General features: G+C 37.2%; 1 long non-coding RNA gene across 1 annotated transcript in view; it reads left to right on the top strand.

Annotated features, from left to right (window-relative positions):
• LOC149126300 (uncharacterized) overlaps nucleotides 1-23,029 on the top strand; it is a 39,639-nt gene extending 16,610 nt beyond the window's left edge. Inside the window, exon 3 of the long non-coding RNA XR_016235860.1 lies at nucleotides 19,505-23,029. This is a non-coding gene — a long non-coding RNA (uncharacterized LOC149126300). The remainder of the gene's footprint in view (nucleotides 1-19,504) is intronic.
• Nucleotides 23,030-27,967: the final 4,938 nt, after the last annotated feature.

Below are 27,967 nucleotides of genomic sequence, written 5' to 3'. Positions count from 1 at the left end.
CCGAAATGCTGCAAAATAGAGTTATTTAAATTAACATCAAATAACTTTGTGATCACCAATCATTTGTATTATAACATTAATGATCAAAATTATAGTTTTACTTTTTAATAACTACATGAACTTGAAACACTAAAAGGAATTAAAAAGAAAAGGACAATTAAATCAGGGTTTTCAGCATTAAGAGAAAGGTAGTGCTGGCTGGGCTTCAGAGTGCGCCCGCTACTCTTTACTCATAGATTCAGTCATTCATTCAAATATAATTTCTGCATTTCTGGAAGGAGCTACCTCCTCTGTTAAAAGCTGGCAATAAAAAGATCAGTTACAACAATAAGCAATGAGACAGTATTTGTTAACTGTGCCCCTGGGACAGAAGGTGGTCCTAGGATGAGAGAACAGAAAGGTGAGCAAGAGGGAACCGGTACTAAATTGTGGCTGTCAAGTCCTCAGCCGCAGGCCCACCCTGCTTTCCTGCAGGATGGCACTTTAGTCAGAGTAAACCAAGTCAAGTGTGTGGTTTAGAGCAGAAACAAACAAAAACACAAACCCTGTCTTTTAACTTTTCATTCACAGCCATTGTTTCTGTCTGGAAGCACTCCTGCAGTTTCAGTAAAACAATCTGATTGCAAGTATAGTTTGTTTGGCAATATCTGGGACTTAAATATGCATTAATTTCTCTTCAGCAGAGCCACAGGTTTATGGTTCACCACATTGTAAATAATATGGAAGGTTCATCTTTCTCAAGTAAATACAAAATATCAATAAGCACTGGAAATGATGAAGATATCGATTTTAATTAAATGAATGCTTCAGTGATTTTTTATGGTTCTTATTCTTTTGATATTTATTTAAGCCTACTAAGGTTTCTTTTTAACAATGTGAAATAATTTCACAGTGGAAGACTTTAGATGACTCCACAGTTTTTATTTAAGTAAAAAACAGAGAAAAGCCTTTTTTAAGCAAAACTTTTTTTTTTAAAGATTTCTCTGTTATTCATTAAAAAGGCAGAGTTACAGAAAGAGAGGGGGAGTTGGAGAGAGAGAGAGAGATCTTCTATCCACTGGTTCACTCTTTAAATGGCAGCAACAGCCAGAGCTAGGCCAGCAAAAAGCCAGGAGCCAAAAGCTTCTTCTGGATCTCCCACATGGTTGCAGGGGCCCAAGGACTCGGGCCATCTTCTGCTGCTTTCTCAGCCACAGTAGCAGGAAGCTGGATTGGAAGTGGGCAGCCTGGAATTGAACTGGTGCCCATATGGGATACTAACATTACAAGCAGTGGCTTTACTCACTATGCCACGAGGCTGGACATGAGGCTATACATTTCTATTGTTATAGATACCTGGTAATCTCTTTTTTTCCCCTCCTCCTCCCCTCTTTCCCCACCTCTATCTTTTCCTCCCTCTCTTCCTCTTCTTCCTTCTTCTTCATTTCTCTGCTAATATTGTCTTGAAGATATTCCTTACTACTCAGTTTATTGCCCAATAGCTTCTTTCTGTTGCTTGGTTTTGTAATTCTCTGTGATTCCCAACATTAGAAATAACAGTAATAATGCTAAGAGTTAGGTTTTTTTCTTTTTTCTTTTTGAATATTTACCATAACTTACATTCTTGTTGATCAGTTCTGACCGACTTGGGATGATCGAGGAATGAAGGAAAGACTTTTTCATGTAGAAAGTGCAATTGCATAATTTTATTAGGTATTGTTAGTTAAAATTAAGTCTGTTTTAATAAGATACTGAGGGTTTTAGGATAGATTTTTTTAAGATTTATTTATTTGAAAGGCAGAGTTACAGAGAGGCAGAGGTAGAGAGAGAGAAAGAGGTCTTCCATCTGATGGTTCACACCCCAGATGGCCATGGCAGCCAGAGCTGTGCTAATCTGAAGCCAGGAGCCAGGAGCTTCCTCCAGGTATTCCACATGGGTGCAGGGGCCCAAGGACTTGTACCATCTTCTACTGTTTCTCAGGCCATAGCAGAGAGCTAGACCAGAAGTGGAGCAGCCGAGACTCGAACCAGCACCCACATAGGATGCTGGCATTGCAGGATGGATTTTTAAGGAGCCAGTGTTTCTTACTGTAGTATAGGAAGTGTTGTTTTGAAGTAAGGCTCTGCTCCAGCAAAATGCAAAAATATAAAGCCATAGGGTAGATGGCATGTGATGAGAGAATTGCTACTCAGTAGGAATGCAGGAAAACCTTTATTGAGAACCATTACCTACACCAACTTAGAAGGAGGTCTCTGTGCCTACTGTTCATTTTTGGGCAGAGGTGAAATGTTTTATATCCCTAGCATGTCTATTATTAACTGCATTTCAAAGTATTACAAAGAATAAATAAGTTCTGGGAAGAATTAGCTTACCAGCAGAAATGAAGGAAAGTTCAGAACTTCAAGATCATTCAGGGTTAGAAAACCTAATTGCTTATAGAGTTTGAACCGTAAAGAGTTTGAGTGACAATTTGGAGTTGAAACTTCCTAATTGAGTAAAATTACTCAGGAAAAATACCAGGGTAGCTGGATTTTAATTGTTCAGCAAACCCAGAAGAAGCCACCATTAAATTGAATGGGCAGAGGCACAAGGGTAAGTAACCATGTATTATTAATTTTAATATTATTTTTAGGAAATAACTATGATATAGTTTTGACTACATCAAACTTGCTGAATCCAATAGATTACAAATCTACAACGTGTTTGAGGGAGTTTGTATTATCAAGAAAAACACAAATCCATTCTTGATAAAAGTCATTCCATTTAAATTCAAATAGGAAAATAAAATATTGTACTTTCACTTACATAGAACAGTATTTTGACTGACTCTTCCAAGGAGTACATTGTTTCAGAAGATATTGCCTGGGCAATGGATCTAAGAGACCAAGGGCCACAGAGAAGACATGACAAATAATTTCTCCCATAAAATCAAGACCAAATCTGGTAGTGTCATCTTCTCTACCCTATCCCCTGGGCATAGGGATTTCACAATATCTTTGTATATTTCAAAATCATCAGAGTACATTGACTGCTGTGTATTTCCTATTCTTCCCAGTTTGGAATAGTCATTGTAGACATCCTACGTTGAAGTGAAGTGGTATTCAGATACCTTGACATTTGGATGGATAAGTCACCTAACCAGGAGGAGCCACCTGCAGACCTGAGAGAGAGAGAGATTGGATCCTGAGATAGATGCAGTGAGTGAAGGAGCATTGGGTTATTTCCTGTAGTGAGGAGATGGTTGTGGTTTATTGGATAAGTGAGAGGAAACATGAGATATTTTGTTGACCAGACTATAGACTGTGGCTAAGATTGGGCTCTGTGTTCAACAGATTCTTCTTTCTGGGCATATAGTACAACCGGGTATCTTGTTCTCCTTTGCAGTAAGTTTGGGGACCATGTGACATAGCTCAGGTGAATGAAATATGAGGACTTTCATATCCAGCCCTTAAAACATTGCCACACAACTCTCCATCTTTGTGTTGCCTTTGTTGACCTTGTATATTTTCCAAATGTACTGGAAGAATTACTATTTAGAGGTGCAGGGAGAGGTGCTTAGCCTGCATTGGGGTGTGTCTTGAGTAAAACATAAAGAGATTCTGAATTCTCTTTGTTACCACAGTGCAGCTAAGCCCATCCTGCTTGAAACAGGAATCTAACGGACAACACAGTTCATTACAAGCCGATTTCTATTCTGCATTGTGTGTCCATAACAATTTGCAATCAAGGCAAAAGTTTAGCTCAACTTACATAAAAATATAGCTAAGTGTTGCACATAATTTGACAATCCAATGTGAAAGCTGGCACCCAAATTACCTTGGATAATACCTGTTTCAGCATGTATAGTCCTTTACTCTTCAGAGCTAACTTTTCTTCAAAGCATATGCAGAAAATATGCTATTATTTCTATAGGACTCATAGTACATTTTATTTTTTAAAGATATACTTATTTAATTGAAAGGAAGAGTAAGAGAGAGAGAGAGAGAGATTTTTTGTCTGCTGATTCACTCCCCAAATGCCTGCAATAGCCAAAGCAGGACCAGGCCAAAGCTAGGAGCCTGGAACTCATCAGAGTTTCCCATGTCAATGGCAGTTACCCAAGTATATGCACCATCATCTGCTGCCTTTCCATTAGCCAGAAGCTAAATCAGAAGCAGAGAAGCCAGGGATCAAACTGGCACTCCAAAATGGAATGTAAGTATCACAATGAGCAGCTTAATCCATTGCACCACAACACCCACCCCAGTAGTAGATTTTAAAGGGGATTTTTTCATATATCCAGAAGGTTTCTTTTATACACTTAGGTCTATTTAATGTTTCTCTATATGTTACTAGTGTCATCAGTTCCTTTTTTTCTTGTAAGATACTGGAATTGAGATTTAGATACCAATATCCAAATGAAAATACAGGTCAAGAAAATCATCAATCCCTACACTCCTCCTTGATGGCCCTGGTTTGGTGTCTTTTTTTTTTTTATTTACTCTTCCATGGCATTTTCTGTGACACATCAAATATAGGTAGAAGGAATTAAAAATTATGCCAAAGTAGAACTAGTGACATGTTTAGCATTTGGCACATAGATCACTAGAACTACTGTCCTTATTACCCAATAGTTATAGGCCTGAGGCATGATTTGCTCATTTTTATTTTGAAATGTTCATCTTTTCCAAACTGATATATGAGACTCTATATATGATGAAAGGGAAACCTCTTCATTTGTCTTTTTTCCTTTTTGCCTTTTTCCATTTGACTTTGCCTGTTCTTACGCTTTTGGTTTTCCTTGTGTGTGTGTGTGTGTGTGTGTGTGTGTGTTTGTTTTGTTTTGTTTTGTTTTTTTATGAAAGTTTTGCCTCCTCTAAGATTATTTTTAAAAGTGCTTGTTTTTGGGGGCTGGCGCTGTGGCACAGTAGGTTGATCCTCGCCTGCAGCACTGGCATCCCATATGTGCACTGGTTCTAGTCCCGGCTGCACCTCTTTCAATCCAGCTGTCTGCTATTGCCAGGGAAAACAGTAGAAGATAGCCCAAGTCCTTGGGCCCCTGCATTGGCATTGGGAGACTGGGAAGAAGTTCATGGCTCCGGACTTCGGATTGATACAGCTCCAGCCATTGCAGCCATTTGGGGAGTGAACCAGTAGAAGGAAGACCTTTCTGTCTGTCTCTTCCTCTCTGTCTGTAACTCTCAAATAATTAACCTAAGTGTTTAAATTACAAGTGCTTGTTTTTCATTTAACGTTTTATTTCTTTTATTTTTACATTTTTATTTTTCATTTGAGAAGAGGAGAAACAGAGAAAGCCCCAATCCGCTGATTTATTCCTTAGATACCCACAATAGCCAGGGGTGAGTGGGGTGAGGAGAAGAGGCAAAGCCAGGAGTAGAGAACACAGTCCATGTCTCCCACATGGATGGCAAGAACCCAGCTACTCAGTGACAACACGGCTGCCTCCTAGAGTCTATGTTAACTAGAAGCTGGAATCAGGAGCCAGAGCCAGGGATCTGGACTCTCTGATACAAGATGATGGGATTCTAATGGGTGATTTAACTTATAGACCAAACATCCACTCCCTTTTTTTTTTTTTTAGTTTAAATCTTTGACCCCTTTGGACTTAATTTTTGTGTAAATCTTGAAACAGAATTCCAGTTTTTTTTTTCTTTCCAAATGGCTAAGTGGTAAATCTGACAATGTATTTTGAATAATGTTTTTTTCCTGCTTCCCTGTTAATCTGCTTTTCCTCTGTTAAGTTCCCATGTGCACTCAATTCTATTTCTGCAATCCTCATTCTTTTTATCTTTCTTTAAGAAATATCCTAAAGTAGATTTCATTTTCTTCTTGTTTCCCTGTCACTGATGTTATTCTTGATTTTGCTGCTGTCTCGTCATCTGCTTCAGGTGTGGATGTACTAAAGATCTTGTCCTTTCTTCCTATACTATCTCATCTACTTTTATGATTTCAAGTTATATTCATTGGTAAAGAACTCTCAACGTATATTTCCTGGCCTGAGTTCTCTCTGAAGTGCTGTTATGTATATCTCTATTTATCCTTGATCATTGCGAACTCATGACATCTAAAGTGGGAGCTTCCTATTCTGGCTGTCTCCCACTGTCCCAGCCTAAATGTTTCTCATTTTGCCTTTCTTAATACAGTCAAAACTAATACTGCCTATCTTCTTTCTCAAATTAGGAAATTCGGGTTTATAGGCAGTCTTTTTGGTCCTCCTTTTTCATAATTGTTTTGTTAACTCTAGCTAGGAAACATTTTTTTTTTTTTTTTTGACAGGCAGAATTAGACAGTGAGAGAGAGAGAGAGAGACAGGGAGAAAGGTTTTCTTCCTTTTCCGTTGGTTCACCCCCCAAATGACCGCTATGGCCGGCGTGCTGCGGCCAGAGCGCTGCGCCGATCTGAAGCCATGACCTGGGAGCCAGGAGCCAGGTGCTTCCTCCTGGTCTCCCATGTGGGTGCAGGGTCCAAGGACTTGGGCCATCCTCCACTGCCTTCCTGGGCCACAGCAGAGAGCTGGACTGGAAGAGGAGCAACGGGGACAGAATCTGGCACCCCCAACCAGGACTAGAACCCAGTGTGCCAGCGCCGCAGGCAGAGGATTAGCCTAGTGAGCCGTGGCGTTGGCCTGCTAGGAAACATTTTTTAAATATACATTATACTCCTAACCCTTAATTTTGGACTCACCCCTTGTTTAGACCATGGTCAAATCTTCTGTATTAGTTTCACTTTCTTCAGTATCTTCGTTCATCCTATTCATCTTTCACATAGTTGCAAGAGGCATGATTTGAAGAACAGACCTGAACATGGTACTTAGCTACTTCAATGCATTATATGTCCATACAATGCCAGATTCCTTTGCGTGTTAATTATTCTAACCTTCATCCTCATCTTAACTTTCAGGTCTCATCTTAACTTTCAGGTCTCATCTTGTATGAGAACCCTATGGTGCGGGTTTTTGGAGCTGTGCCCTGTACACTGAGTATACCCATTCACAGGTTCAGACACTTGCCATCAACATTTTTGCTTCTTTATGCATTTCACTTGAGTGTCCTTTCTGGTGTATCTAATTACACATCATCCCTATACCTTTCTTTTACCTTCTCAGTTGAAAATTCCATTTTGTCTCCACTCATTTTAAGAAAACTTTCATAGAAAAATCTATCACAAAAGATTACATTTATGTATTTGAGTGATTGCCCTGGAAAACAAAGTTCTTTATATATATATATATATATATCACCTAGCAAGGACCATGCCATAAAATGTATAATTAAAAATGATATCCCGCCGGCGCCGCAGCTCAATAAGCTAATCCTCCGCCTTGCAGCACTGGCACACCGGATTCTAGTCCCGTTCGGGGCGCCGGATTCTGTCCCAGTTGCCCCTCTTCCAGGCCAGCCCTCTGCTATGGCCTGGGAGTGCAGTGGAGGATGGCTCAAGTCCTTGGGCCCTGCACCCGCATGGGAGACCAGGAGAAGCACCTGGATCCTGGCTTCGGGTCAGCGCGACGCGCTGGCCGCAGCATGCCAGCTGCGGTGGCCATTGGAGGGTAAACCAATGGCAAAAAGGAAGACCTTTCTTTCTGTCTCTCTCTCTCACTGTCCACTCTGCATGTCAAAAAAAAAAAATCCCAAATTGAAATAAAATCACCAGTAATATTTAGCTTTATAATTTTTAATGTACAGTTTCCATTCAGGTTACCATACCTAAATTGATGTTCTTTTGGACGAATTGCCTCTCCTATGTTGAGTATTGTCTTGATGTGGGAATAATTCCAGATCTCTGCCTTCCACAACTTAAGATAATGGATCCAATTTCTTCTCAGTGTTTTTTGGAACAGCCAGAGAAGGGCACATGAATGATACAAGGATGGGATTTAATAATACAAGGAACAAAATGAATATATAATGACTAAGGTACTGCTGTATATTAGTCATCTCATCACCATCAACAACAGTAGCAATATTAGCACTCTGAGTAGGTTATGAGACTGAGCTTGATTGCTTCTTACTTGACCATGCAAAACTTCCTCTACTGTTAATTAAATGTCACCTTTTCAATAAGCTCTACTTTGACCAAGCTGTTTAAAATTAAAACCTCTGCTTATTTCTGATCCTTATACTCATTGACCCCCCCTTTTTCATTTACATAGTACTTATCCTCTAATATTTTATAGCATTTATTTGTTAATAATTTCCAACTTTTTCTGTTTGCTTCTTGCCTGGTGTGCCTTTTTTCCATCCATTTAATCTATCTGTGTCTTTATATGTTTTCAAAGTTTTTAAAAATTTTGTTTTACTTTGAGATGCAGAAAGACAGACAGAGACAAAGGAAGCACCTACCCACTGATTAACTCACCCAAATGCTCACATCAACCAGAACTAGGCCAGGCCGAAACTGAAAGCTGGGAACTAAATCCAGATCTGTATAGGTGTCAAGGATCCAATAACTTGAATCATCACCTGCTGTCTGCCAAGGTGTACATTAGCAGGAGGCTGCAATAAGCATAGCCATGACACAAACCAAGCACTCTTATACAGGATACAGCATACACTGGTGTCTTAACTGCGAAGTCAAATGCCCATCCCTGTTTTTATATTTAAAGTAAGTTTCTTTTAGACAACACATCTTTGCCTTGCACTTTTACTATCTTCTATTTTTTTTCCCATTGGAGAGTTTAAAGCATTAAAATAAAATGCAGTTATTGATGTGGTTGGATTTGGGCCTGCAGCTTTATTATTTGTTTCTTCTCTGTCTCTTCTATTTTTTCCCTTTTACAGATCTCTGCCTGCTTTTAAATTACTAGAGAATCTTTACAAATTCTGTTTTTATCTATTGGCTACTTAGTTATGCCTCTTTGTATATTTTAAGTGGTTGCTCTATAGATTAAAATATACAAACTCATCTATTCACAGTTTACTTAGAGTTGATATTGTACAACTGCACATTAAATACAAAAACTGTGGAATCAAATAGGTCTCTTAACCACCCACATGGTTTATGTTATAATTATTTTAAAGGTCAATTCCACATGTATTATAACCCCCATTCTTTTTGCTTTAAACAATCTAATGTATTTTAAAGAACTTAAGTGGAAAATAAAAGTCATTTATTTCATAAGATAGTTGCCATTTTTTTTAAAGGTTTATTTATTCATTTGAAAGAGTTACACAGAGAGGAGAGGCAGAGAGTGAGAGAGGTCTTCCATCCACTGGTTCACTCCCCAGTTGACTGCAACAGCCGGAGTTGTATTGATCCGAAGCCAGGAGCCAGGAGCTTCTTCCGGGTCTCCCAAGTGGGTGCAACGGTCCAAGCACTTGGGCCATCTTCTATTGCTTTCCCAGGCCATGGCAGAGAGCTGGATCGGAATTGGAGCAGACAGGGCTTGAACTGGTGCCCATATGGGATGCGGGCACTGTAGGCGGTAGCTTTACCCTCTATGCTACTGCACTGTCCCAGATGGTTATATTTTTGATGCTACTCATTCCTTCCTGAAAACCAAAATATTCACCTGATACTCTATCTGTTTATACTGAACAACTTCCTTTGGCATTTCTTTTCCTGCATATGGGCTAGTGACAGTTTTTTGTAATTTTCCCTTACTTGAACATTTTTATTTCTTCTTCCTTGTGAAAGAAATGATTTTCAGTGGATACAGAATTATAAATTGACAATATCCTTGGTATTTAAATTTTTGAAATTCTTTTTCTGATTGTTCATATTTTCTAATAAGAAGTCAGAGATCATTCAAATTTTTTATAAAGATTTATTTTTTTGGCCGGTGCCCCGGCTCAATAGGTTAATCCTCCGCCTGCGGTGCCAGCACACTGGGTTCTAGTCCCATTCGGGGCGCCGGATTCTGTCCCGGTTGCTCCTCTTCCTGTCCAGCTCTCTGCTGTGGCCTGGGAGTGCAGTGGAGAATGGCCCAAGTCCTTGCACCCTGTACCCGCATGGGAGACCAGGAGAAGCACCTGGCTCCTGGCTTCAGATCAGCGCAGTGCGCCGGCCGTAGCGGCCATTGGGGAGTGAACCAATGGAAAAGGAAGACCTATCTCTCTGTCTCTCTGTCTCTCTCTCTCTCTCACTGTCCACTCTGCCTGTCCAAAAAAAAAAAAAAAAAAAAAAAAAAGATTTATTTTTTTGAAAGTAGAGTGACAAAAAGTGAGCAGATAAAGAAAGAGTGACAGATCCTCCATCCACTGATTCATTCCCCAATGGCCACATCAACCAGAGCTGGACCAGGCTGAAATCAGGAGCCAGGAACTGCGTCAAGTAGTTGAACCATCATCTGCTTCTTCCCAGGTACATTAGCTGAAAACTAGATTGGAAGCAAAGTAGTCAGGACTCAAACTGCCACTCAGATATGGGATATGGGTGTCTCAAGTAATTTTTGCTTTCTATGAAATGTACGAATTTTTTAAATTGTTGTTTTCAAGAACTTTCTCTTTATTGTTGATTTTCAGATTTTTTCCCATTGTGATACTACTTTGAATTTACCAAATTTCCTGAGTCTATAAATGTATGGCTTTCATAAAATGTAAGAAGGTTTTGGTAATTATTTATTCAGGTATTTTCCCAGCCCTGTTATCTTTGTACACTTTGTTGCTCCAGTTTCAAAGACAGTCAGATTTTGACATTATCCTGCTGGTATTTTGTAGAATTTTTTGAAAATCATTTTCTCTTTGTTAATTAGAATAGATTTTGTCTATTGACATATATTCATTTGTTCAACATACCCATTGTTCAATTGCAATCATCCATTTAATTTTTTATTTCATATATCAGGCATTTCATCTAAAATTCCTACTTTCTTAATTCTCCATTGGCATTTCATACTTTTTCATTACAAGCATACTTTCCTTTACCTTTTTGAACATAGTTACAATGATTGCTTTAAAAACTTTGTCAGTTAATTCAAACATCTGGGACATTTCAGGGTGAATCTCCACTGATCGTATTTTCTCTTGAGAAAATAGATTCTGCAGAGATCAAGAAGCTTTACACTTTACTGTGGACATTATGAATGATATTTTATGAAAGCTCTAGATTTTGTTATATTCTTCTGAACAAAGTTTACCTTTCAGTTTTAATAGGCAATTTTCTTGGTAAAACCACAAACACAGCCTCTGACAGCAACTCAAATCTCATTTAAATGTCCACTCCCCCCACCCCATTTTAAAATTCTATTGCTAGGCTGCTTGCAAATCTACCCTGCATTTAAGTGGTTCAAAGGTCAGAAAGAGATTTATTCACTAATTTCAGTGTCTCATTCCTTTGCAGTATTCTCCTCCTTACCTTCCATCAACTATGTTTGCATTCTTTTTTCTGGTTCTTCAAGATGTACATTTTCTGTCAGAGTTTTACCTCCCCTATGTGCAGCCATTGGCAGCCTGTTTCACCTTCCCACAAGCAAAAGGATATGAAATGAGGAAACTCAGACTGTGTGAGTCCCTTTTTCCACTTCAGTCTCTTTGAGAACCCACGTGACTCTTTCTCTCCACAGCCTTCAGGTAGTTCAGTTAGGTAGCTGTTATCCAGAGTTTACAGTTATGATCTTGGGACAACCAGTCTGTTAGAAAGTCAATCAGTGACATGGAACAGAACTCTTATCATTTATTTATCCACTTCTTTATTGTATCATTTGTATCCTTAGTGTAGAAATCATTTTTTTTACTGATGTATTCAAATAATATTTTATGTTTGGCTTATAATTAATTTTCAAATTAATTAATTCAATTAATTTTATTTGTGGAATGTTATAAATACAATATCAGGTACCTGAGAACGGCTATAATTAAAGATAAGACAGACATTTATGAAGAAAATAGAAAACATCATTGAAAAGCATAATTAAACATAGGAAAAGTCAATCTCAAAATATATTAATTATTCCTTTAAATTATCCTACATTAACAAGTGCAGTGAGATTATTTTAAAATTGAAACTTATACTTTTCATGGACATGGATAAGCTGGATCTTCAAGTTTCTAAGGAAGAGCAAAAGAAAACGAAAAACAGAAAATTTTAGAAAATGAAAAGGTGAATGGTCCTTTCCTGATAATTAGATGATTTATTGCAAGACCAAATGACTGTATTTCAGTGTGTTGTTGCTTTTCACAAGGATAGAAAGTAATGCCAGTGAAACTGAAAATGAAAACGTGCAGCAGAGACACATATTGCTGCTTCATCTATGGGAGGTGACATGAAAAATCAAGAGATCATTTAATAAATGGTGCTAGGAAAATTAGTTATCTGATATAAAAATTGTATTTATCAGTTATTTGACATGGTAGGTTAATTCTAGAAAGACAAGAGTTTACTACATAAGCCAACTTAGATTATTAAACAAAGTAGTAGTTGATATTTATAGAACTTATTGGCCAAAAATTTCTGAAAAGTAGAAATATAAACCAGAAATCTCAAAGAAAAGTTATAACTTTCTCTTCTCAAAATTCAAATAGCTGTGCATCAAAAGAAAATCCAAGACTACTTACGGTACATATAACCAAAAAAGGATTTAAAGTGTTTATTTATTTATTTTAAAGGTAGGGATACTGAGAGAGATTTCCCCAAATGCCTAGAACAACTGAGGTTGGCCCAGGTTAAAGCCAGAAGCCAGGAACTCAATTCAGATCTCCTTTTTGGGAGGCAAGGACCCAGCTATTGAGCCATTTATCTGTTGCCCCTGAGAGTGCTAGAATGGAAAGCTAGAATGGAGAGCAGAGCTGGCACTCAAACCCAAGTACTCCAATATGGGATGTGGCTTTTCCAAGAAGAGACTTAACTGATACATCAAATACCTGTCTCTCAAAAAGGGATTTTTATCCTGACAATTCTAATAAAACCAATCAGAAACAAACTAGTTTAAAATGAGGGAAAGTATATGGTGAAAAACATTTCATAGAAAAACAACCACTATCAAATGGAAAAATGTATGATAAACATTTGAAAAGATAAAAATTGGGATTTTATAAATATTAAAAATATGGTATCCATTCATGTTAATCAGATTGGCAAAACTTAAATTCTGAGAGTACTGAGCATTAGCAAATCCATAGAGAAATGGAAACTCATACATTTAATAGAATCTAAATTAATGATTTTAAGTGGAATTTTTGAATATCTAGTAAAGTTGGACATGTGTATAGTTTAAATCCCAGAAATTCTTTCACTATTACTCTATCATGGAAAATGCATAGCACTTGTGCAGACATGAATGCAAAAATTGTATATGAAAATTTGCAATGGTATAGGTTTATATTAATGTACAAACTTCTAAGCATGAGACTATAAATAAAGTGTAGTATTTTTATACAAAGGAACACTGTCAAGCAGTTCAAATAATTAAAGATATATGCATCAACATAGAGAAATGTGGAAACATAATATTAAATCAAACTGCAGCTGAATATAAAACACATGATACCATTTATTTGTGCACAAATTCAAAAGAGTAGTTAATAGTAGGCAGTGATGTGAATATGATACCAAGATGTAAATGCAAAGTATAACATAGCATTTCTTAAATGGATGGTGTGTATGCACAGATGCTCATCATATTACTATCCACTTATTTTTATATGAAAATATTTCATGTAAAAATGAGTATAATAGGGGAATGGCGCTGTGGCTCAGCAGGTTAATGCCCTGACCTGAAGCACCAGCATTCCATATGGATGCCAGTTTGAGACTTAGCCACTCCACTTCAATCCAGCTCTCTGCTATGGCCTGGGAAAGCAGTACAAGGTGGTCCAAGTCCTTGGGCCCCTGCACCCACATGGGAGACCTGGAAGAAGCTCCTGGCTCCTGGCTTTAGATCAACGCAGCTCTGGCCGTTGCAGCCAATTACGGAGTGAACCATTGGATGGAAGACTTCTCTCTCTCTCTCTCTCTCTCTGACTCTCACTCTCCTCTGTGTAACTGTGACTTTCAAATAAATAAATACATCTTTTAAAATAATGAGTATAATAAAAAGGTACATTATAGGGCTTTTGACCATTAAGTGAGATAATACATATTCAAAACTTTGGTAAAATGATAATCTATAAGGCAGGTATAGGCTTTCTATCAAATAACACTATCTAGTTAGAATTTGTAATGAAAAACATCATAAAAATATCTAGTAGTATCAATATGGAAAACATTAAAAATGTGATAAATGAGACCTGTATTAAAATTCATATATTAATGGCATAGAAACCAACTCAAGTTAATAGAAAGATAAAGTGGACCCCTAAATAAGATTGAAATTTGTAGAGGTGTCACTCATTTAAAAATCAATTTGTATGTTAATCATATAATAAAAAAAATTTAAAGGCAAATCACAAAGAGGGAAGTATATCTAAGAATTTGGGCAAAGATCATATTTTATTAATGGAAACACTTCTAAATCAATATGAAAAAATTAAGACTACAGAATAAACATACAAAGGAAATGAGCAGGTAATTTACAAATGATGTAATACAAATAGACAATAAGCACACAAAAATGCTCAACCACACTAATAGTTGAAGCTGCAATATTAGAAGAGCAATGTGAGTCAATCTATCAAATTAACAAGAACTTTTAATAATATACAAATGAATGTAATAATACTCATTTGAGCAGGACTCCCATGATGGTGGCAAGAAAAGATCGTAAGATTCTGCCACTGATAGCAATTGTAAAAAAACTGGCAAAATACTAAAAAAAATTAAAAAAAAAAACACTTGAAGACTTGAAGTTAGCAGAAAATGTTCAATGACAGGTGTGAGAAACATTTGTAAAATATTTATTCTAGAAAGAATGCCACTGCACTGAGCAATATTTTCAAGTCTGAAACTTTCTTGTTTGGGGACACTCAACAGTTCCCCTAGTTCAGGTAGCCTGAGAGCACAGCAGTGTAACTTCAACTTGTGGAGTTCAGAGATATAGAAGATGTGCAGATATTGTACTCTGCAATCTGCAACTCTGCTCCAATCCCAAACTGACTGATCAAATGTAAAATAATTAAAATATGAGAATTTAGTAACCTAGAATAATGCCGTTTGGAAACTCCAGGATTTAAAACTATGTACATAGTATGTTCTCATTTTTGTAGAAAATTAGTAAAGACTGGAAAGAAGACAGGAAAGGAAAGGGTTATTTATACCTGTGTTCTAGGTGGTAGCTGTCCTCTTTCTCTCTTGCCCCAAGAAGGCATGGATATTCTTAACTGAATTCATTCCCAAACCTTCACATGTATGTCTGTCCATTCTTTCCTAACACTGGTCTTTCTGAAAAAGTCTCAATATATAATTTGGATTGCCTTTTCCCACCATCCTCTTTATTATTAGAGATCTTCATGAAGAGTGTTTGTGTGTGGGGGGGGGGGGTGGGTGGGTGGGTGTGAATATTGGTAGGTATCAAACTACCATTAAATTTAGATGCTATTAAATACAATACACAGATAAAGTAGTAGTTCTATTCAAAAATGTCAGTTTTCTCATACTACATGTTTGGATGATTTAAACACAACAAAAAGTGTCTTATGTAGACCTAAAGTTGTCCAAGGGTTTTATAATTGTTCATTACTTTAAAGTATATGAACAAAACCTTGAAATTATTGCCTGAAGAATTCTGTCAAACAAAAACCTTAGTGAGTAATGAGATGTTACTGCAGATCTTACAAGAGAGAGCTCAGCAGAGAATTTTTGAATGCTTTACTAGACAATTTAGTGCCCCTCAGTAATTTTAGAACACAATACCATGGCGTTTTGGGGTCCTTTTCCCTTTCTTATCTGCGGATTTACAGGCTGCCTTCTCTGCTCTTTTCTCTGGGCTAGCTTCAATCTCTAAATTTTTGTATCTAAATTTACATCTGTATTTCACATCACAGAAAACTCACCTTTTTTACAAGTCAGATCAGCAACCTTTTTTTCTTACTTGAGCCTGCCTTTTGGATGAGTATATAAATATATTACATAAAGCCGGCGCCGCGGCTCACTAGGCTAATCCTCCGCCTAGCGGCGCTGGCACACCGGGTTCTAGTCCCGGTTGGGGCGCCGGATTCTGTCCCGGTTGCTCCTCTTCCAGGCCAGCTCTCTGCTGTGGCCAGGGAGTGCAGTGGAGGATGGCCCAGGTGCTTGGGCCCTGCACCCCATGGGAGACCAGGAAAAGCACCTGGCTCCTGGCTCCTGCCATCGGATCAGGGCGGTGCGCCGGCCGCAGCGCGCCGGCTGCGGCGGCCATTGGAGGGTGAACCAACGGCAAAAGGAAGACCTTTCTCTCTGTCTCTCTCTCTCACTGTCCACTCTGCCTGTCAAAAAAAAAATAAATAAATAAAAATAAAAATAAAAAAATAAATATATTACATAAATAAATTATATATAATATATAAAAATTAAATATGTTACATATTATTTCAATTCCATTTTTCTGTGAACATTTTGAAGTGCTCTCTTATATGAGAGTGTGTGTATGTGTGTGTGTATTTAGAAGAAATTTAAATAAAATTTTGCATTTATTAGAAATTTCATTTTTATACATTTATGTTTTTTCCAAAATTTTCACAACTGTGCTGCTTTCTAGTAGAAAAGTTACGAATATTGAGACATAAAAACTGGAAGAAATGGAATGAGGATTTGTGAAAACTTTAAAATAATCAAGGTAGCTTCATAGGTCAATGAAAAAAGGATAAATTATTCTTAAAATAACACTGAGGTGGGGAGTTTAGAAAGCAGAAAGTTACATAAAGAATTCAATTGAACAGATAAGACCATATTTAGAAACTTAAATGAAAATATAGATTAATGTCTAACATCTTAGGTATGAGAGGACATTATAAATACAAAAATGGTTAAAGAAACTACACAGACATATGCTGCATAAATACAGAAAGTTTAAGCAAGTCAACTGATTCTCTAAACAACATAAAATATTATTGATAATATACCTTAAATCTCCATATCCTTAGTTAGATGTCATCTATAGGATATCCACACAGTTGCCATACATACGGTAAAGGTTGTATTGAATATTGGATACATTGCTTTAAACGTCTGGAGGTCGAAGAGAAATTTTGAACATATTATGTGGGAACCTAATATAAGGTTTAAAAACATTTATTTCATAGGCTTCCAGACTTTTAAGGGTGCTGTCTTCAGATCACAGATAACAAGACTTGAGGTCTTAGAGTTTGATAGAATGGTGCAACCCTCCAGGTAGATTTTTCTAATGTAGATGAGTGTTTCTAATCCAGTGCCCCCTGCAGTAGGAGATTTGTTCAGCACAAGAACCAATTGTCTGTGTAGTACTGTTCAAGTGCCAATGGGACAAGAAGGAAGGGATGTGACCCAAGCAGAATATGGGGACCCAGAGCCCATAGGACCAACACTCCAATTATGGCAATGCTACATTTCTTTGATAAATATGTGGGGATATTGTGTCAGATTCTGTTTGATGAAAGATTTAAGTTGTGAATACAAAGGGTTTGAAAAATATGCACAGTATAAACATTATATATGCTATGGAAATTTCTGTAAATATACTTTCTAGTGCTAATTAAACCACAAGAACAGTTCCTGTCTTTAAGTTAGATGTGAATCACAAAGTATGGGAAACAATTATACTCTCAGTTAAGTACAGTCAACGTATATCCAATCAACCATGGATTGAAAATATTCAGAAAAAAAGCTGAGTCTGTGCTGAATATGTGGAGTTGTTTTCTTGTCCTTATTAAACAATTAAGTATAACAATATATGGAGTATAACAACTATTTACATGACAGAATGTATTAGATGTTATAAGTTATCTAGAGATGGTTTGAAGGACAGAGGATGATACACATAGTCTCTCTGTAAATACTATGCCTTTTTATATCAGAGATTTTTGGCATCTGCAGATTTTGAAATCTTCAGAGGTTCTAGAACTAATTTTCCTTGGACAATAAGGGATGACAGTACTCAACAAATAAAAATTAAAATTCTTATACTTTCAGAGTTCTAGAAGGCTTTCCAGTAAAGTGCTATTTGCCTTTTGTAGAATATTGCCAAAGAATATGTGAATTTCATAGAGATTATTTTTTTTTTTTTGCCAGTAATAGTTTCTACTGCAATCTAACCTTGGCTTATCACATCAAGGAGCCAATGTATTTTGAGCATTTAGACAAAGAAGTAAAAGCACTTTTAAAATTTGTCTGTAGTGACTGTCAATATTTCTCTTTTAAGTGATAAGCCTACCATTATAATATTTCATTTACGAGTACAGATTTTTGCTGTACCAGTGTTATTGATGGCACCAGAGTACCTCTATATAATCTGTTCACATAAATTTTTATATTGTAACATATATATAGCAAAAATAAAAGAAAGTCTCATTAAGACAAATTTTTTTTTCAGCAAAGCTGTTTACCTGAGTTTGTCATCTGTGGTACAGAATATCTAATAGGCTGATCTCTGTTCAGATGTGTATGTTTTAAAATACTGGGATTCCTTATCTTGTGCAAGAGATATGTTGATATATGAACATACATGAAGGTGAGTTTGAAGATATTTAAAGGCAAGACTCATATAGTAGCCCTTACTATGCCAAGCTTAGTAAAGACATTTTAGTGTTTACAACTACTTAGGAGTAAGGTACCATCATTATCTCCTTTTGAAAGATAAATATGCTAAGTTACAGAGGTGGTTAATAATTTTATAAGGACACATAATTATTCAATGTTGAAGTCAAGACTGAAACCCACAGCCTAGCTCCAATTTCGTCATTGAAGCATTTTATTGCCTGTAATGAACATGTGTGTTTTGGATGTGTATTATGTACAGTGTTATCTTTATTCAGTAAGGTGTCTTATTTTGTAACTGGTATACAGTTAACCTCACTCAGTCCACTGCAGATGCCAGTTTTTTCATTTTACAAATATTTATGGCATACCTACTAATGCTGTGGGTGCCTATGTTGATAGTCAGTAGACTTCTATTGTTTTTACCTATTCATCGCCATTGTCTATTTTACATATTGCAGCATGCAAGTTTAGTTTTGAAAACATACATTCTCCAAATAAGCAGACCTGAGAGAATGGCCTTTACTTTCCGTTTCATGTTCCCTAAACTGGTTCAGTAGAACAATCCCTGAGATTGGATCTTACACAGAGTGGCTTTTGTGGTTCCTGTGCACAGCATTCATGCCTTTGTGTGATATCCTTCTCTTGATTGGGACAGGAACTGTAAATTGTCTCAAGCTACCTAGAGCCTGGCAAAGGTGACAGGATATACCTGGTCATATTACAATCATCCATGGAGGATTGATTCCAGGACTGCTTCAGATACTGAAATACATAGATACCAAAATCTGTGGATGCTCAGGTCCCTTATGTAAAATGGCATGCTATTGGCACATGAGCAGTACATACCTTTAATTCATCTCTAGATTACAGATAATACCTAATGAATATAAATATTATGTGATAGTAGCTATATTATATTGTTCAGGTGATAACAACAGTGGAAAAGTCTTTGTGTTTACTATAGATGCGATTTTTGTTCTGATTATTTTTGATCCATAGGTGGTGGAATCTGCGGACACAGAGGACTGACTATGTACAGGATTGTGATGCCTGTCTCCGAAGGAGGCTTCTTCCCTGGCTGGCATTGATGAAGCAGCCTGCCGTGTGTGAGCTGTCACATAGAGGGAGCCATGCAGCAGAAAACTGAGGACCTTGGTTTGGCAGCCTGAGAGAACTGAATGCTGCCAACAGACTAGTAGGCTTTTCCAGTTGAGCCCAGTTGAAATACCCAACCCTGGTGGAAACCCTGATTATATAAAGGCGCTTCGAAACTTTTGTGGAAATTGGCATTAAATAATCAGTTTATTCCAGTGTAAAAAATTTTGAAATCTATGCACTGTTTTTTCCTAATATACCTTTTCCATCATCTTTTTTTGAACAGCCTTGGTATGCATGGATTTCAGACTTCTGTACCAAAATAAACTGATCTTTTCATTCCATTTTCCAAAACCTCTTTGAATTACCCTTGTAGTCTTGAAAAGATCCCAGTTAGGCTGTACCAGATTCCTTCCCTTTAGAAACTATGAAATAATAGATTGTGTAGCTTTCAGCTCCAATCTTTGGTAATACTCTAATGCAGCAATATGTAACTAAGCTACTGTCCAAGGTTTGTAACACAGCATACCCTGGAAAGAAAACAGCCTATAGCAATATTCGGCCCTGGAAGAAAACTAGATAGTGGATGACTGGTGTCCTTGGCCTCCTAAGCCAAGAAAGAGGACAATAAGAGAGCTGAAGACCCACGATGGTAGACATTGCAGAGTGTGAGAAACCCAGAGAAGTGGCAGACTTTTTCCAGATGCTTGGGTTTAGACTTAGGGACCAAACTAAATCCTCAGAAAATGATGGGAGAGAAGATGACCCCAAGGATATCCAGGTACCAAATATGAGCCCTAAAAAGAAAAATAAAAAACCTAGCTGAGAAGTCCAGCAACCAGAGCAAAGATCATTCAAAATATATAACCTCCAAATCTGCTGAAATGATTTCTAAAAAAGAACCAATGGCCATGAGAATAAATGATAATAATAGAACCTAGGTGGAATCAAGTGCAGCAAAACATTTAATTTCACAATGTTACCTCTTTCAGATAAATTGGAGGAAGGTATTACTGTGATAGCATGAATAACTGAGAAGATGAATATAAAAGAATGAGAGAAGAAGGTCATATTATCTCCTATGAAAAGGCACATACACATATGCTGGCAACAATTTTGAGATCTAATTTTGCAGATAACAGGTTTCCATAAATGTAAAGGAATCATACTAGCATCAGACTTCTCATCTGCATTATTTGAAGCTGGAAAAATGGTGAAGTAATATTTCTTAGTACTTGGAGGGAAGACTGAAGCTAGCCAAACTGTTACTTATCTGTGAAGATAAAAAAAAAATGACGTTTGTAAAATTTCAAGTTTCAAATGTAACACAAGGTAAGCTTTCTAAGGAAAATAACGAAAGGATAATAACCAAAATAAACAAACAAGACACCAAACCCAAGTTGCATAATTGAAGAAACTGAGAATCAACAGTGGTGATCAATAAACTGACTTTTAATATATAATTAATCTAAATATTTGGAAATGAGCAATATGAGTTAGTAGCTCTATACTGGAAGTGAAATTTTGTTAACAGTTTAGAGATGCATGTATTAAGTTTTCTGTAGTAAAATCATGATGGTAGTAGAAGGTTGAGAGAAGGCAAAGCTTCCATGCGAAGTGAGAACACAGTGGGTGAAAGGCCATACTAGGTTGGGAAAAGAAAAGGAGGAAGGAAATGTGGTTTAACCCTTGTTACACTTGAGTGCTCTGGTCAATGTCCTGGCACTTCCTGCACATGCTGTGAAATGGCCAGGCTTTCCAGTTGTTTTTTAGGAGGTTGCTGTGGAATCATTTATGCCCAGGATTGCCTGCATCATAATACAGATTGTAGTGCTGTAAGTTCAGCTTACATCATCTACCTTACCATTTTCTCCACTGCTGCAAAGCACTTGGAACCTTAACAAAAGCTGTTTTATATAACAAATCATTATTGCCTGAGTGACTAGGCCTACTAATATTCAACAGGATTTCTCCAAAAATTCCATTTTTTGCTTTGCTTCTTTGGTAATTACCAAAATTGCTACAGCTGGAAACACTAAATGTATTATCTCCCACACTCCCAGAAGCTCCTTTCCATCTGCAGGAAGTTCAACACTCAGCAGCCTGAAGAAAGCGTCTTCTGTTAACTGCCAGTGCTGCAGTATCTCTCCAGGTAGCACCTCTTCCCACCATCCTCAGCCTTCCTATTTTGATCTTTATCCTGTGGGGTCCTAGGACTTTTGCCTTGTGTATGTATTTCTCTCTACTCTTGAATCCATGTGTCCACTATGACTGCCTAGACAAATGTGGTAACCCTTGGGGTCAGGCTCTTCTGCCTCCTTACTGCATCTCCCACATATGTTCAAGTCTCCAGCTCTGGCTCAGGTATTCAAGCCCCCTCTTGTCCAAGAAGCAAGTTCATAAAAGTTATAAATATCACTGCATATGTTCAACAACCATATCAAAGACCTGTGGACTATGCTATCCCTGATGGAAAACTTTCTCAAATGAGATCTTCCTTGGAACCTGAAAGCAGCATGTTTCTCATTAGTACAAGTCTAGTGGAGCAGTAAGACTTCCCAGTTCTTTCAATCATCTGAAGATTTTCAGTGAGAGTGTGTGTGTTCCAAACACAAATCCTCCACTTCTATTTCTATATACCTTCACTTCTATTTTATTAACAATTTTTAAGTAGGATAATCTCATTAATGAAATTTAGCAAATTTTTAAAATGTGAACATTTGGAAAATTAGGAAGGACCACATCCCCAGATGAAATAACTGCTCTCAGAGCTAATGGTTAGAGATCATGATGTTGAAATTGAGCCAACAGAGGTCAGCTTTGACTGTCCAGATCTCAAGGCCTCAGACAGAGATAAGAAAAGGATGATGACAGCATAAGGAAGGAAAGAAGCAGTTGGGCCTGAGTTATCTGATTAATATCTGCCAGAGACAAGTTGGGAATGAAAAATTGCATAATGATAAGAAAAAGAAGAGAGGAAATTGGAGACTAGTGAATATGAGATCAATGAGGAGATGCTGAAGCCACCACTGGGGAAGTTACTGCAGACACTGATGGGATGTGGAAGATGTGAGCTTAACAGAGATTGGAGAGGGGTTTGGGGAAATGGGTGTTCATCCACTAAAAAAATGACGGAGCCATTGCCTTAGAAATAAGGAACTAATGAGAAGTGCAAAGAAGCAGTTGAAGCCCAAATTGAGAAACTGAGAATTAGGGAACTGAGGATAACAAGAGATTTGTGAAATGAAAGTTGGGAGATTGGCAGGGGCTAAGGAAACTGCATGGAGATAAGCCAAAGTCCCCAAAATGTGTTAGGGGGAGGAAGCAGGTGGAAGGAAAGACAACCAAGGTCCATGTGGGCATTTGAGAATCCTTTGGAGGCTGAGCTGGGCATTCTGAGGTTCCAGTCAGCACCTGATGATTGAGGTTGAAGTGTTATCTTGGCATCACCTACAATATTCTTATAAGCAACCAGTCCTGTGCCCAGGAAGCCCAATATAGAACAAAATTTCTGGGTCTGTGGGTAGTTATGAGTATTCAGTTGTACACAGTAGGATTTGTGGGTAAGAGGATATGTTATAACCTCAGCTTCACAAGTTCTCTTGCATTTTATGTAGTCATTCTACAAGGAAGCACAGATGTTAGGAGAGAAGGCTACTATTAGGAAAAGAAAAACACCATGCATTTCATTTGATTATGTGCCTTTCTAGCCAAGCAATCATAAAGTACCACTGAGAGAGAATGATAGCTCTTAATCATGTAGTTTTAAATATACTGCATTTAGGAGTTTTTCTATTCCTTATCCAAGTAAGACTAAGGGATCTAGGAATAATAAATTGTCCTGGGAATGTTAATGGCTAGATATCTTAAGTCCTGTCTGACCATTAACACATCCTGGGATGTGATTCCAACAATTGTTTCTAGTTCCAGAAGACATTGGAAAAAAAATTATCATTTCCACAGGTCCATTAATGGAGGTGGGTCAGTGATTGAGCAATTATCTCTCAGTTCCAGCCCATCTTCTCCAGTTGGCTTTGTGCTGTTGGGGCTGAGACTCTGCAAATTACATTTCTCTGTTACCACCTGGTTTGCTGTTAAATGTGGCCAAGAGTTAAGAGTGGGCCCTGGAGGGAAGCCTAAAGACAGAGGAGAGGGAAGAAACAACTTGCTACATCTTTTTGCTTGCTCTTTCTGTCAGTGTTAACCTATGAAGGGCTCCTCTCCCTATTTCAAAACTTTGTTCCAGTTTTCAGAATCTTCTGCCATTCTCAGAATTAGCTTCAGTGATGAAAATGCTGGCACAAGCCTAGACATGTCAGTCTCTCACAGCTCTGGGCAGATCCCCAAAGCCCTTCCTGTAGGCTTCTAGGTTCTGATAATCCCAACCATCCTCCTTTGCAGGCGGGGCAGGCATAGCACCGGCAGCTGCTTCCTGTAGTTACTATCTCTGTGTTGTGTCAGTGTTCCCATTTTGCTTAGCCAGCCCTCCAGTACTTAACCAATATTTAACCTACAATTGCTTAACCAATCTCTTATATTATCTCTGATAAAATAACGAACATGGTTTCCATTTTCTTGACTAAATTCTGACTAATTCAGAGGTGCAGGGTCTTCTGCAATGAATTGTACAGAAAACTTCTTACTTTTTAAATCTCCCTCTTTGCAAAGCATTCTATTTCTTGCAGTTGTTAAAAATCAGTCCACTCCTTGCCACCCACCTGTTCCAGCTCATGTTTCACTTCTGAGAGTTGTCATCCCTGGCCTAATCCACCACACCCACAGATGCATTTCAAAATCATGACTGTATACCTCCCTTGCCCTTGTGAAGCCACTTGAGAGGCATTGTCTAGGTCTCCCTCTCATGTTTTTCAGCCCCTTTCTAAAGCATTAGTCCCCATAGAATTCTGGTGGAAACTCAAAATGATCACCATGTTAAATAGCTTAAATTTTTGTTTTCCATATGAAGAAATATAATATGTACTCGTGCTACCAGGGGTCTTTTTGCATTTGTTCCCTTATCTGTCCTCCTTGAACAACTAAGATTCCCTTGGAAGTGTTACTTCACTGATAGGTCCATTAGCCTCTATCTTAAAGAAACCCATCAGCATTAGGATTTAATTCTTCTTCCACTGATTTTCTGTTTCCTGTGAACTATTGTTAATAAACAAACCTCTTCATCACACATGTGGGCCTTTCCACCTAATTGGAAAATGTGAAATACTTTGTGATGGACATTTAAATGGTCTTTGCAATTTTACTTGAGACTAGCTCGCTGCCATTAGAAGAAAACTGGTGAACTGGTACCCATAAGCTTCTTCTTGAGTTTCCCTGGGGAGTGGGGCAAGGTGGAGCTTATCTCTTTGCTACCTTTCTCCAGAAAATGTATGCATAAAGACAATCTGCATTTTGTTAAAGGCACAACCATTTTTTTTCTTATTTGTTTATTTACTTACTCATTTGTGGTGGCTTTTAAAAGGGCTCAAATGGGTTATTTTGTTGTGAAGCAGGAGAGATCTTTTATAGTAAAAAATACAAATATGATACCTTTTCTACCAGAAATGCAGAGTAGTGATCATATTTCTAAGTATTGAATCAGTTGACTTTCAAAGGGAAGACCAAATATTTCTCATTATTTTTTAAGTTAAAAGTTCTTATGAAACAAGACAACCAAACAAGGCCATGGAGACATTTCTGCAATGGCCATGTGAAGAGAGCTTCATGAATTTTCTCATTAGTTCAACAACCATAACTGGTAAATATGTGTGTGCACATGTGTATGTATCTCCATTTAAAGTTTCTGAAATTGTCCTAATGGCATAAATAAAATAGAAAAACATGTATTCCAGAAAACCTAATAAGATATATTCTTGATAAGAACAGTGAGAATTTGTGATATATGAACCACTAATCCCCCACACCCAATTTAGTGAGAAAGAATTTCTACTACTGGTAGTTGTTGACAAAGTCAAAAAGTTTCTTATCAGATTCTAGCCTAAACCTGACTTCTGTCATAATGGGAGGAAGAAAGATGCTAATACTGTCATTTCCAGAATCATGTAGTAGACTCTTTCCAGGTAGAAGTGGCTGAGAGATCTCTGGCTTCTTTTACTCATCGGCTATCCATGGAGTAGGCATTCTACTCAAACTGCAGCAAGCAAAAAAAAAAAAAAAAAAAAAAACAGGGCCACAATCAACTCTACTCAGGATTGCTCATGGGTAGAAAGTCAGTACAAGAAACAGTTTCAGAAAACCAGTGAGTATTGTTTCTTCCCAGAACCCCACTCAAAATAAAGGCGTCCTCTTAAGAGAAGTGGCATCCCTGCTATTTTTTATCAACACATTTGAAGGAATGACAGAAAGATTTTGCCCTGTGCAAAGGTATAGCATAATAACAGATAGCTTCCTGGCCATCCCCAAAGAAACTGACTTTATTGGGATCCAAGAGTTGGGAATTTCAAGTCTAAAGTGTACTGCCTCATGTAGAGGTAGGGATTAGGAGGTTGATAGCTTTGTTGCTAGTAACAAACTCAACTGTAGATCAGCTCAAAGTTTAACACTGAGAACTAGAGGAAAACTCAGCTAACACAAGCATTCCTGGGACCAGAACTAAGTACAAATATTACCTTCAAGTACATCAAGGAACCCAAATTTAACTAATCAAACTATGGAGCAATTTGGGCATTTTCCAAAAAAATAAAGCAATCAACCAGCAATTAATGAAAGCTGATATATGAGTGTGATAACAGTAGAGACAGAATACCTAGAAGCCTAATGGAGAGATCAGGGAGAAGGACAGGCAAAGATATCCTTTCTAAAACCACTGTCATCCCAGGGTGACCATGTACATAGCCAATTCTGTTTCCTTTGAAGAGCAGAATCAGAGGCTGCACATTGATGAGAAAAGAGACTTTATTGCAATAGTTGATCCAAGTTATGGAAAAAATAAGCAAAGAGCAACAACAAATAAGGGATCTGTATTCATCGATGCGTTATCTAAAATGTCCAATTCCCAACAAAAATTTGTGGCATATGCAAGAAACAGTATGTCCATGTGTATTAAAAACAGCATGCCTGTACACAATCAAAAGGTAGGCAACGGAAACTGCCACTGAAAGTACTCAGATATCAGACTTAGAGGAAAAATACTTCAAAGCTATATTACAAATATATTTTAAAATTAGACGAAATAATGCATAACCAAGAAAAGTAGGATGATGCCATATCATCAAATAGAGAATATCAGAATAGAAATAAAAATTACATGAAAGAAGATGATGTTCTGTAGCTAAAACATAGTCACTAAAATAAATAACTCACAAGAGTAGCTCAACCATAAGTAGAAGTGTCAGAAGAAAATATTAGTATGTTTGAATTTACATCGATAAAGAGAACGAAAGGAAATTAATCCTAAGAGAAATGTCAAATACTATTAAGCAAACCAATAAACATATAATGGGAATACCAAAGGAGAAGAGAGAGAGGGTAGAAGAAAAGTATTTAAAGAAATAATTATTAAAATATTTCCAAGTTTGATGAAAAACATAAATCTATACATACAAGAAGCTAGTGAGGTTCAGGTATGATAAATATAAAAACATCCACAATGATACACGTATACTCAAACTGTCAAATGCCAAAGACCAGGAGAAAATCTTGACAGCAGCGAAAGTAAGGTGAGAGTATACAAGATCAACAGCCATTTTCTCATAGGAGTCCATGGAGGCCAGAGACAGTGGGAAGACAAATTCAAAGTCAGAAAGAAGAATAGTGTCAAGCATGGATCTTCTATCCAGAGAAACTCTCTTTCAAAAATTAACATTCACACATATACACACACACACACACACACACACAGGCACAACTTTCATATCAACAAAAACTGATAAGAGTCGTTGCTAGCAGACTTGCTTTCCAGGAAACAATAGAGCAAGTTCTTTAGACTGAAAGTAAGTGTTACCACATGAAAAAACAAAGAGCATCAGTAAAGTTAATTTCGTAGGTAATTATAAAAGATAGTGCATTGCATATTTTCTACAATTCTTTCCTTTAAAAAGCAGTTCCATAAATAATATAAGTAAAATTGTGCTACTGGTATTTAACATAGAAATGTACTATAAATGAAAATAACAGCACAATGGAAGTAATAGGAGCAAAATTGTATTGGAGTAAGGTAATTACACCAGATAGTAACTGAAATCATTGGGAAAAAATGAAGAAGAGCAAAAATGGTAAGCAAGATTAATATAAGAAATTCTGTAAATTAATGCTTACTTTTCTTTATGTTCACAACTTTTAAAAAGTCAGAAAATTATATAAAATACTGTGTATAATAATGTATTTTTGGTCCATACCATATATATATATATA

This window comes from Oryctolagus cuniculus, chromosome 6, assembly GCF_051225735.1.
Source record: "Oryctolagus cuniculus isolate XC-2025 breed Fujian yellow rabbit chromosome 6, ASM5122573v1, whole genome shotgun sequence".
In the NCBI taxonomy this organism is placed as follows: Eukaryota; Metazoa; Chordata; class Mammalia; order Lagomorpha; family Leporidae; genus Oryctolagus; species Oryctolagus cuniculus.
Note: the sequence above shows the minus strand (reverse complement) of the source record. Positions and strands in the feature narration are given on the sequence as shown.